General features: G+C 30.6%; 1 protein-coding gene across 2 annotated transcripts in view; it reads right to left on the bottom strand.

Moving 5' to 3' along the window:
* Positions 1-12,104, bottom strand: part of LOC148275765 (uncharacterized) — a 330,688-nt gene that overhangs the window by 282,388 nt on the left and 36,196 nt on the right. For both annotated transcript variants that reach the window (XM_088235244.1, XM_088235246.1), the window contains exon 2: positions 254-441. The gene's annotated coding sequence lies outside the window, so the exon portion shown is untranslated. The remainder of the gene's footprint in view (positions 1-253; positions 442-12,104) is intronic.

Here is a 12,104-nt window from a genome sequence, read left to right as displayed (position 1 = left end):
AAAAAATAAATACAATAAATAAGCGCATTATTATGAGATCGCGTAAAAGCAAATACAATATCTTGTAGATTTTTTTATATTTTTATTACGTATAACCATTACCATTTTGTTTTACTTTTGATGCCATTGACTGGGTATATATTGTAAATTATTAAGCGTTTGATTTTTAAAAAATAGAATAATCTTTACATTTTTTTATACGGAAATTTATCAACCCTAAAACAGAATAAATAAAATAAAAGAAAAATCTTACCTTATTTTTTCTTGTGTGTAAAATTTCAGCACATCACTTCAAAACACACTTGAAATATATTAGAAATTTGCTTTTGTCACTGTTAAAGTATACACTCTTATTTTAAGTTTAAAAGACACTAAATTTAAGTTTAAATATTTGAGCGTAGGAAGATTTAAAGCACCTGTAGTTCTATTTGTCCTGATAACCTGTAAAAAGAGAATAAAAAGTTAGAAAACTGATTTATTTATTTTTATAAAAAATAAATAAAACAACTTTGTTTTTCACCACTATTTTTTTTTTCACTGACTGGTTTCAAAGCAAACAAGCTTCTTCGGCAAGGTTTGCGTAACTAATTGATTCTTTCCCATTTCATTTTTTTATGTTTACTAAATACTACACGTGGAGCCAATAAATCAAGTCTTTTTTTCCTAAAAATATGGTAATTTAATATAAATATTTTTAAAGCTTTATAGGAATGGACTAAAATAAATATTGTTAATTTTGTTATTAATTATTTTTTTCTTATTATTAATCGCTTTTTGAATTGCTAAGATTTCTTAGTCGTCTAATTTTAATATTTCAATTTTATTATAACTTTTCTGAATTTGACAACCATCTGATAGAAAATAATCAGAATTTCAACAAAGACACTGGATTAAAAGTACTTCATGTTAAAAATGATCATATTTGTATACAGTATGTCAGAAGACAGCGAAAAAACTGGGCCCTTTATTGTGTTTTGAATGATCCTAACTTCCTTTGAAAACAATTAATCAATAAACTAAAAATGCAGAAACACGTTAATGATAAATATGTATGTTGCATAAAAAAAATACTGCTTTTAAATTGTAATTCAGGGAGAAAATGCGGGAATACGTTTGTATGAGGAAAAGTGAGACCGCGTTTCCTTTTAATAAATACGAAATGACCACTACATTTCGTATTTATTCATCGTCATCATCATTCCATTTCGACACCTAATGGTGCACAGAGAACTGCATTGGTACTTCAATCGCAGCGTAACTAAATAACTTTTGTAAGACGAAGGTAAGATGGTCAGTCTTACGCTTCAGATGCCAGTTTTGATTTTTAAAAATCGTATTTTTGGCAAGAATATTTTGAGTTTGTCCAAATTTTTGTAGACAAGGACTGGATTCAACTCCCTGGGGAGCTGTTTATATTAACATATTACAACAGAGATGAAGAACATTTAAGAGAAGGCAATATAGAAGTCTAAATTATTTCACTCTTATTATTTCTTTAAATATAAAAAAAACTAAATATTGTTTATAAATAACCTGGTTCATTAAGAAATATAGAAATTGAAAAAATAATATTTTCAATTAGTTATTATAAATAATTCAATTAGATGAATCTCACCCGCATAAATAAAGGTTTCAGCTCTTTAACTTCACAAACATTAACAGATGAAAGAATTGAAGGAATATAGATGTTCAAATAAAGGCAGAATGGTGAATGTTACAGTGTGTAAAGTGGCTACTTAAACCAGCCATTGACAGGTCATAAGCCCTGTAGATGCCTAGACTTCTATATTGCCTTCTCTTAAATGTTCTTCATCTCTGTTGTAATATGTTAGTATTTTTAGCACTTAGATTAAAAAATGTTTAACTTTTGACTTCTTCAACTATAAATAAATGAAGCAATTACTTATGAATTTTACATTTTTACGGTTTGAATCTCTCATATTGGATATGAGCTTTCTATACAAAATTGTTAATAACGTAATTGATAGCCCAGAAATTGTTAGAGGCATTTCATATCGAGTCCCTGTCCGTAGAACTCGTCAATCTGTACTCTTCGACATTCCTAACTCAATGACTAATTATTTTAAAAATAGCACTCTACGAAGAATACAGATTACCTATAATGACAGTTTTAGTGACATCGACATACTACATTGTAAATACCATATTTTTATCAGATCAGTTAAAGACATTTTAAATCTATCTCCTTGACTTTTAACTTTTAAATTCATTTTTAATTTTGTCTTTCAATTTTAACTTTTTAATTTTAATTCTTAATTTTAACTTTCAATTTAAACTTTTAACTTAATTTTAATTTAAACTTTTTATTTTAATTTTAACTTTTAATTTTAAATATTTGATTTCAACTCTTAATTTATACTTACCTTCATCTACTACCTGCATCGAATAATTTATTGTTGGTTGTGATTTTTTACAATTAAATTGAAATGTTCATAGAAGCAGAGAGAGAGGGAGGAAAGTAGAGTAGCTGTACAATGTCTTCTCCTTTTTATGAACTTTTATGTAATATTTTTATTTTTACTTTTTTAGAATTAAATTATTTTTCCCCTCTCCTCCTGCATTCATAATAAATTAGTGTGAAATCTGTAATTGGTCTTACTTTTTAAATTGTTCTTTTGTACCTTGTTTTATATAAAGACTGTATGATTTCATTAATAAATAATTAAATTAACTACACAGCACCATAACACGCGGATGTTATTGGGACAGTAAGGAAAAGGGGAATCTACGGTGGATCGCGCGTGAGTCACACAACGTCGGTCACTCTAGGTCCTTTGTTTTTTTATTTCAGCAAAAAAAAGTAGCCGCCTTAAAGGTCGCCAACCAAGAACCACGCTGGGTTATGTAAACCATAGCCTGTTGACATTATGATGTAAGGTCTATCGTCTGGCGCATAATTCGCCAATAAAAACTCAGGGTATCTACTCTGAACGACGGGCGAAGATGTTTGCGATCGCCAGTACGAAAGATCGAATATTTCCTAATTTCATGTCTTTAAATTTTAAAAAAATTGTATTCAGCAAACATAATTTATTTATTTATTATTATCATTTTTTTATTTATTTATTTATAATTTTAAAAAACCCGGTAAATTTAATATTGTCTAATCATTTTATGTCTTGTCTAGTCTAGTTAGTTCAGTCATCATGTGCTTTTTTAGATTGATTTTAAATTTGTCTCCAGTAAAAGTTTTCAAGTAGTAAGGTAGGTTGTTGTAGTGTTTAAGTCCATTATGTAGTATTTTTGACTTAGTGTTTGTCTTTGCTATTTCAATATGATAGTGTTGTTGTTGTCTGGTGTTATATTTGTGTATGTCAGCATTTTTGACTAATATTATGTCGTCGTCTTGTATGTTTCCCAGTGTTATTTTGTGCACAATTTTTAAGGTCTCAATTTTAGTCAAGTAGTTTATGTCAAACTAGTGTGTTTTTTTGTACAGTTCAGTCGTAGAGGTCAGGTAGGGTAGGTTGTATGTTAGTTTAAGAATTTTATTTTGTTGTCTTTGTATTCTTGTTATGTCTGTCTTGTTGCCAGTTCCCCAGAAGGCGATCATGTAACTCAATTTACTTTTGACATAGGCTTCGTACATCATATTTTTTTCCTTTCTTGGTATAAAATCTTTAATTTTGTAGAAGAGGCTATGTAGTGATGCCATTACTTTAGTGAGTCCATCTATGTGTTTTGTCCATTTTAATTGTCTGTCCATTGTGAGTCCTAGGTAAGTCACATGTTCTAGTTCTTTAAGAGTTTCGTTGTTTATTTTTATGTTCATGTTATGGTTCTTCTTTTGTGTTTCGAAATGTATTATATTGCATTTCTTGGCATTATATTACAAACACAAAATTATAATTTATGCAAAGTTGCTTTGACTGCCTAGCTAGGGTTATTTACCCCGTTCTAAGACAGTCAAAAAAATATAAAAAACAGTAATCAATATACAGAAACAGTTATAAAGATACAGGACAAAATGAAAAACAAAGTAAAAAATAGAGTAAGAATATGGTAAAAAATGTAGTAAAAACAAAGTAAAAATGTAGTAAAAACATAGTAAAATTGTAGTAAAAACAAGGTAAAAATGTAGTTAAAACATAGTAAAATCGTAGTAAAATTGTAGTAAAAACATAGTAAAAATGTATTAAAAAAAACGTAGCAAAAAAATATTTCTTCATCTTCGTCATTGTTTCATTTTTTTCATCTTCATCATCATCATTTCATTTTCATCTTCGTCATCGTTTCTCTTTACGCACCTATCGATGCATAGAGTCTTGTATTTGTAAACAAAACGAAGCTTATTACGATCGTATTGTATTATCGACGCCAAAACACCGTTTCCGACAGAAACAATATTTAAGAGTAGAATATTAATTTATTCTTCTCAATTATCAAGGAATGCACTTTGAGAACCAATATTTGTATGAAATATTTGTTTAATAAATTTTAGTAAAAGTGTCGAAATCAATAAATAAATAAATCCGGGTTTTTGTGGTTATTTATGGAAATAAGCGGTCAAATAGCAAGTAGCACACGTGAGGACTGACCAACGTGTTGAATATCATTTAACTTAATAGCAAATGAATTTTAACGTTCGTTATTTGCACGGAGGAAAAGCAAGGGCAAATATAAATTATTATTGAAAGAATTAAGCATTATTTTTTCAATGGTTTTCATACATTTTATCCAAAAAAAAATCACACGATAATTAACAAAAAACATGCTACCTCGGTGACTCTAGATACCCCTAGGACCAAGGAGGGTACATTTGTAGCGCAAAGGGCCTGAAGCAGCATTGCCAACCTTTATTATACAAAAATTAGTATATGTTTATAACCACTTACCGACTTTTCCATGTCTATCGGTTTCGAGACGTACCCGTCTCTTCGTCAGGACACCAATTAAACCAACATGCAAACCAACATGCAACCAACATGCATGGTGAAGGTGTATACTGGGTTTTGCATGTTGGTTTAATTGGTGTCCTGACGAAGAGACGGGTACGTCTCGAAACCGGTAGACATAGAAAAGTCGGTAAGTGGTTATGTACAAATATTTAATAACATTTAGTAAAATGGTTGACCACAAAGTTAATGCTTTAAGTATTAATAATAAAAATTAGTAAATTTAGTAAAATAAATTGGTAGATTCGTTATCAACATTTTGATTTGATTTATTATCAGCCCCAAAGCCGTGAGCGGCGGAGCGGATAGCTGCTTTTGTGTCGAAAAGTTATTTTATGGGTAATTTTTTTTAGTGAGTAGAATTAACATCGAAATAGGTAGATTGTTGGAATGCTTACAGAATCGGTTGGCCTACCGAAAAATTGATAGGGTTGGAAACGCTGCTCTTAAGTTTAGAAAGAATGTCAAAAGCAAGTTTTAAGCCGTGCTTGAATTCGACAGCCAAAATCACCATTTTCGATTTTCGACCCGCCTACCATGCACTCTACAATCGCAATCGCTTTCGTCTTCGAGTCTACGAAAATATTTCCGAACGCAATTTCGCATGCCAGGGCACCTGTATCGTCTATCCTATCGCCTGTATAGTAAGTTCGTAAATAAACAAGCCGGTAGTAAGTTATCGGCTGACAATATTGAAATGTCACAGTTCCGACGAAGGTACGCACGAAGTCATTGTCAAGGTCGCGAGATGTGTGTGGATCACTAGGTCAGAGGCGCGGTACCATTGACCACAGAGCGAAGTATCAAAATCATAATAATAAAATAATAACAAATTGTTTGAACCAGTTATTGTTTAGCATATTACAACAGAGATGAAGAAAATTTTAAAGAAGGTAATATAGAAGTCTAGGCTTCTACTGGACTTACGACACGTCATTGGCAGGTTTAATGGGCTATTTTAAACACTGTGTAACATTCACCATTCTGCCTTTGTTTTATTTTATTTATTTATTTATTTCTATCATTATATTACATGCACAAAATTATAATTTATGCAAAGTTGCTTTGACTGTCTAACTAGGGTTATTTACCCCGTTCTTAGACAGTCAAAAAAATATAAAAAACAGTAATCAATTTATAGAAACAGTTATAAAGATAAAGGACAAAGTAAAAAACAAGGTAAAAAATGGAGTAAAAACATGGTAAAAAATGTAGTAAAAACATAGTAAAATGTAATAAAAACAAAGTAAAATTGTAGTAAAAACATAGTAAAAATGTAGTAAAAACATAATAAAAATGTAGTAAAAACATAGTAAAAACGTAGTAAAAAACGTAGCAATTTTTTTTTATAAAAACAAAGTAATAAATGCAGTGAAAACATAGTAAAAAACCATGAAAATATATAAATATGTCTATAAAAATATTTTGAAACTCAGTAAAATGCGAAATAAAAACAGAATACATAGTAAGAAACATATTTAAAGTTATAATAAAAAAATGAATGTATGTTGTATAGCAAAAAGCAAATTTAAAGAAAGAAAAAAAAAATTAAAAAAAACAACATTTTAACATCTATATTCCTTCAGCTCTTCCATTTGTTGATGTTTGTGAAGTTAAAGTATAACAATAAAAAAAACCGTTTAAATATTAAAAATTCGGTTAATAAGTGTACAATCATGATAAATAATGTTAGAATAAGTATGAATGTAAATATTGTGTTATAAATATGAAATTTGTAATGTCTGCTTTGTGGTGTAGTGGTCAGTTCATTCGCCTACTATGCGAGAGGTTTCTGGTTCGATTCCCAACATAGTTGACATAAAATATTTATTTAAAAATGAGTTTTTACTCTAGAATATTTGAACGTAGTTATGCAGAAAGCAGCCAGCCATAGAAAAGTGAAACTGAGATAATAGCAACCTAGTGAAAAGAGTGGATAAACAAATCTTCACAACATTTGGAATGTTTTTGACTTTAACAAATGATAAACAAGGAATAAATTCGTTTTTTTTTACATTTCAAACAAGAATTTGATTATGTATTTGACCAATTTTAATAATTTTTAAATTCTTTAAGATTTTTTAGTACTGTGGGTGTTTTCTGCAAATTGAGAAATACCGTTTTTGTGATTGATACCAGTTTCAGAAGGTAATTTAAACAACTTTTTGTATGAGGGGTCTGGCTGTTTTCAGCAGAACATAGAATTGACCTCAATGCACCCGATAACATCAATATCACATTTATTCAAAATTGTGGACTTTCTGCATAACTACGGTCATTTCATAGTCCCTGGACTGGCACCTCAAGCGTAAGGCTGGTGATCTTTCCTTCGTGTAACAAAAAATTATCGATATGCTGCGGTTGGTGTGTATCTCGATCATTGATGCGGGTTTTATATTTTTGTAAGGCAACTATGGTGAAGGTGTATAGCGGGTTTTGCATGTTAGTTGGTAAGTTGTTATACACAAATATTTAATAACATTTAGCAATATATTTTTATTTAATCTAGACGCTTTCTAATGACACTCTACCTACCCATACGGATGATTGTTTTTAGCATAAACCATCGTAATCCCACGACACGATGCGATAGACCCAGCATCTCTAATCTATTTTGGCAACTCAATAAACATCCTTCATGGTACAGATTGTTCTGAGTTGCCTGGATTCTTGTTTTTGGGAGTCTGGACATTCACCTCCTTCTGGTACGCGCTTTCATTTTTATTGTCCCTGTTACTACCGGTTTTTATGAGACTTCCTTCGTTATTCCTTGCAATATTGAAATATAACAACATTTTTGATTATCGTAGGCAACTGAAATGGCTCAAAATTAGACAGCGGAGAGACTATCACTCCCTTTCACTCCTGTTTAATGAACTTCATAGTCCTGACGCTCCTATATACCTGCGTGAAAAATTTCAACGCTTATCCGTTCATGGCTTACCTCTTCGTTCTATATCTCAGGGCACTCTCACAATTCCTCTTTCTTCTCTAACTCATTTAGTGTCCATGCAACTCCACTGTGGAATCATCTCCCATCCACTATCACAGATGTTACTACATTACCTCTGTTTAAATCACGTCTGAAGAAACACCTCTTTTCTCTTCCTTAATCTTTCCTCCTTTCCCCTTTTTTCCTTTTTCCCATTGAGTAATAGTTTTGATTTAAGGTAATTGATAAACAAATACGTTTATTTCTATTTTGGTATATCTTTAGCTTTTTAATTTTTATTTTCTATCGAATATGTTCCATGACTTGAATTATAAAAATTTAACTCTTATTTCATTAGTTGGTTGGAAGAAATGTGCCATTTAGCTATAAGTCCACTTATGTACAAATGACATTACGTACAAAAAATTAAATAAATAAACAAAATAAAAATATGTCCTAACGAGGATATTATTCTTATTCTGGGTGTCGTGGAGTCTTTCGGTTAGTAAAAGTACCTGGGGTGATATTCCAAACGCTTTCGCGGCCATAGAAACAACAAATATAATTCCTCTTTCTCTCTCCTTCCAAACACTATCTGATCCCACATTCCTCATCATTAACATGTAAAAATAATGAACTTTTTAAATTTTATTAAAGTTAATATGTGCAAGTCTTGTCTTCCAATTAAAAAACAGCTGTTATTTTTAATTAATTAGGTTTTTTTTTTATTTCATGTATGTACATATCTTTTGAATATATTTTTGTTGAAATAAATCCGACCTTTTAGTCCTATTTAAAATTCTCAACTCACTCATTGATGTGCCTGAACTACTAAGCTCAATAAAATGAAATATACCAACTAGAAACTTCAGACGAAACTTACTCTTTCATACCGATAACCATAGAACTAACTATGGTTTTCATTCCCCTATGCCCAGAATTCTCAGGTCTGCCAACAAACATACCAGTCTTGATTTCTTTGATAACAAGTTGTCTTCTTTCAAACGATCACTGAATCAAATTCAATTATAAACACCGCTCTCCCGCTTCCACTCCCAACAAGTCTACTATATACCATTGTGTCTTTCTATTTTTCTTTATGATAATTTTCTATGTATACATATATCCTTAAAAATGCCCATTGGGCGTATATGTAAATAAATAAATCAATTATTTTGGTGTATATTGATGCTTTTTTTAGTACCAAATTTTGACCAATCTGTTTTTTGGTTGGCTGGAAGATATTGCTTTTAGCAATAAGTTTGCCAAAGTACTTATTCTTTGTACTTGAAGTTTTAAATAATAAAAGTAAAAATTATATATCTCGCGTATTTACAGACAAAATATACGAGTTATGCTGTAAATGCTACGGCCGCGAGAGCGGTTCCGAATAGCACCCCTGGGGTGCAATTATGAATCTTCTCTATCCTCTAGAGAGTGGTTTATTTTGGAATATTTATTTTTTCTACACGGCTAATTTTTGCTTCATATATGGCTACACTGATTATTAAACGTCAAAAAATATGAGCACGTGAAATTAAACATGATGATTTTCATTTAGAACATTATTGCGACCCTAAGCATTACACAAAACACTTAATTAAATTGAATTGACCAAACCGTACAAGTTTTATTTCCGTTATTAAACCAGTTTTATACACCATTTGACGTTTAATCATCAGGGTGGTAATTAAATGAAGCAATTTGTAATCGCATTAAAAAAATCAGGCTGTGGTCCCGTGTTGCGGACTCACGGATCAGAGGTCCGAGGTTCGAACTCCACTCTAGCCCAACTTGATTTCCATTTTCTAATAGCGAGTTGTTTATAACTCAATTAAATAAATATAACAACTTTTTTTTAACCACTAATTTGTTGTTAATTTATTTTCTTATAATGATTAACCACAAAGTTAGTGTTTCAAATATAAACATTATATTTATAACTCATTGAAAATGGTCAGCAAAACTGAAATATTTAGGTAAATTTTTTACGATTTTTAATTTCTTACATTTAATCAGCTAGGCATTTATAATTAAGTAGTTTTAGTTTTTCTTCTTTATGTTATTGTTTTATAAGTATATGACTTACTTATGCCCTAAAGATAGAAAATCTCCATCTTAGAACAGGCTGTGCCATGTTAGATGGAGACTATCATAAACAGAGAACACTCCGTTTTCATTTTACATTAATTGGTTTTATTTAGATTCCCTGTTATTAGGTATGTATATTATTTTTTTGCAATAAATTTATAAATATATAAATAAATAATAATCAAAAGAACGCTAATATTTCACTTTAAAAAAAAAAGTCTTCAAATAAATCACTCTCTAGGGAGTAGAGTAGATCCAGAATACCACCCCTGAGAGATTTAAACATTTGTAGTGACTGACCAAAGTTTCAGTTTCAGTTTCGATCAGTTTCGGCCGCGGTTTCAGATTCGGACAAAATTGGCCGAATCTTTGGCTCAGTCGAAACCTGCGGTCGGGATGTGTCGGATTACGTTCGGCTGTATTCGGGTGAACCCAATGGTTCGTGACACATTTCTGTGACCTGTAACCTTTAGTTTGTTTTACATTAAATTTATGCTTTTTCGGTTTCGGCTTAAAATCTTGTTTCGGACATTTGTTAGTCTTGTAGTCCACGGAATGCGAAGCATCCGTCTTTAGCTCTTTTACTTCACAAAATTCAACCAACCGTTTAAAAAATAATGTTTTTTTTTAGTTGACGATCGCTGTCACCTTTAAATTTAGTATTAATAGCAATAAACCCGGGCGTTGAAAATGCCATCTCTGTCATCCAAACTAAAGTGGTTCTTATTTATTATTTGCAAAAAGACCAGTTTTGTATATGTCATCAGAGTCCAAACTTGTTGTATGTAAATGCGAAACCTTTTTTACTCATAAAAGACATATTAATTAAAAATTCAATTAACAAGATAAATTATTATTAAAATCTGTGCAATTTCATGTATTTTTAATCAGTTAAAATGCCTTTTTATTATCATTGACTGCTGATTTTTCCAAAGTTTTTATTTAAATTTAAACGCCCATAGACCTTATAAATAGATACTTATTTTTAATACATAGTCGTATATATATATACATAATATATAAATAAAATTTTATACCTAAGAATTATTCTCTCTACCTGCTGTTTTAATATGTTTGTTGTGTTGTATTCTATTGCCTTTATCTTTATATTATAAAACCCTTTGTACGTGTAATGTCATTGAACTCCTCCTAAACGGTTTAACCGATTTATGTGCGGCTTCCAGCAAAATGTAGATCTTTGCGTTGCGCATGTTCGTAGATATTAAAATTTTCCATATAATCTGTAAAAAAAAAGTTAGGAGCATAAATCTTTTATTCATTGATCTACCCGGGTTGCATTCGACGAGAATGCATTTACAAAAAAATGGAAGGATGTTGTTTTTTTGTGTTTAAAAAAAGTTTGTTTTTGAATGTTAACAAACAACATTCGTTTTTTATGGATCCCAATCAGATTCTTTCATTTTATACATTTTTGAAAATTGCAATCTTGAATAAAGTGCACATCTGTTGGTGAAAAGAGCAGAATTTGACATTTGCAAAAAGAATTCTATATTTCAAATGAATTATTTTATGTTTTGGAATTCAACCATAAACAAGTACCTAGGTTACTGCTTAAATTCAATATTTGAATATTAATGATGTTTAGTTTTGGAATTCAATCATAAACAAGTGCAAAGGTACTTACTAATCAATGAAAAGTATTTTTCAATCAGGCATTTTTCTTTTCATTTATTTCGATTTCGAATTAAATGTCAAGCTCGCGTCAAAACCCGGCTGGCGGTTGAGAAAAGACTAAATTCGCGTTGGACATGAGTTAAATATCATAATTTAAGACGGCTCAGGGTAAAACGTGGTCTGACTTTTCTTTATTAACACGTATTTTCTCCCTTGGTTATGGCACTAGAGCAGAGATTTTTGCTCGATTTTGATTTGAGCAGGACGAGGACTCTTAGCCAATCACATGAAGAGATAAAACGAAAAACTAATCCTTATTAGCAGGCCAGCCAACGTTCGGGCAGAACAACGTCTGTCGGGTCCGCTAGCAAAATATATAAAATAAAATAATAAAAAATAACAATCTGTTTTATATATTATATACGTATCTATTTGTATACATCCGATGCCATTCCACGCGCACATATATTAAATTATCAATACGTATGAATAATTAGATAAATCCTTGATATTTTTTAGTTTGTGTGTCC

Source organism: Micrasema longulum, unplaced genomic scaffold, assembly GCF_059751315.1.
Source record: "Micrasema longulum isolate JH-2025_06_02 unplaced genomic scaffold, ASM5975131v1 h1tg001345l, whole genome shotgun sequence".
NCBI classification, from domain to species: Eukaryota; Metazoa; Arthropoda; class Insecta; order Trichoptera; family Brachycentridae; genus Micrasema; species Micrasema longulum.
Note: the sequence above shows the minus strand (reverse complement) of the source record. Positions and strands in the feature narration are given on the sequence as shown.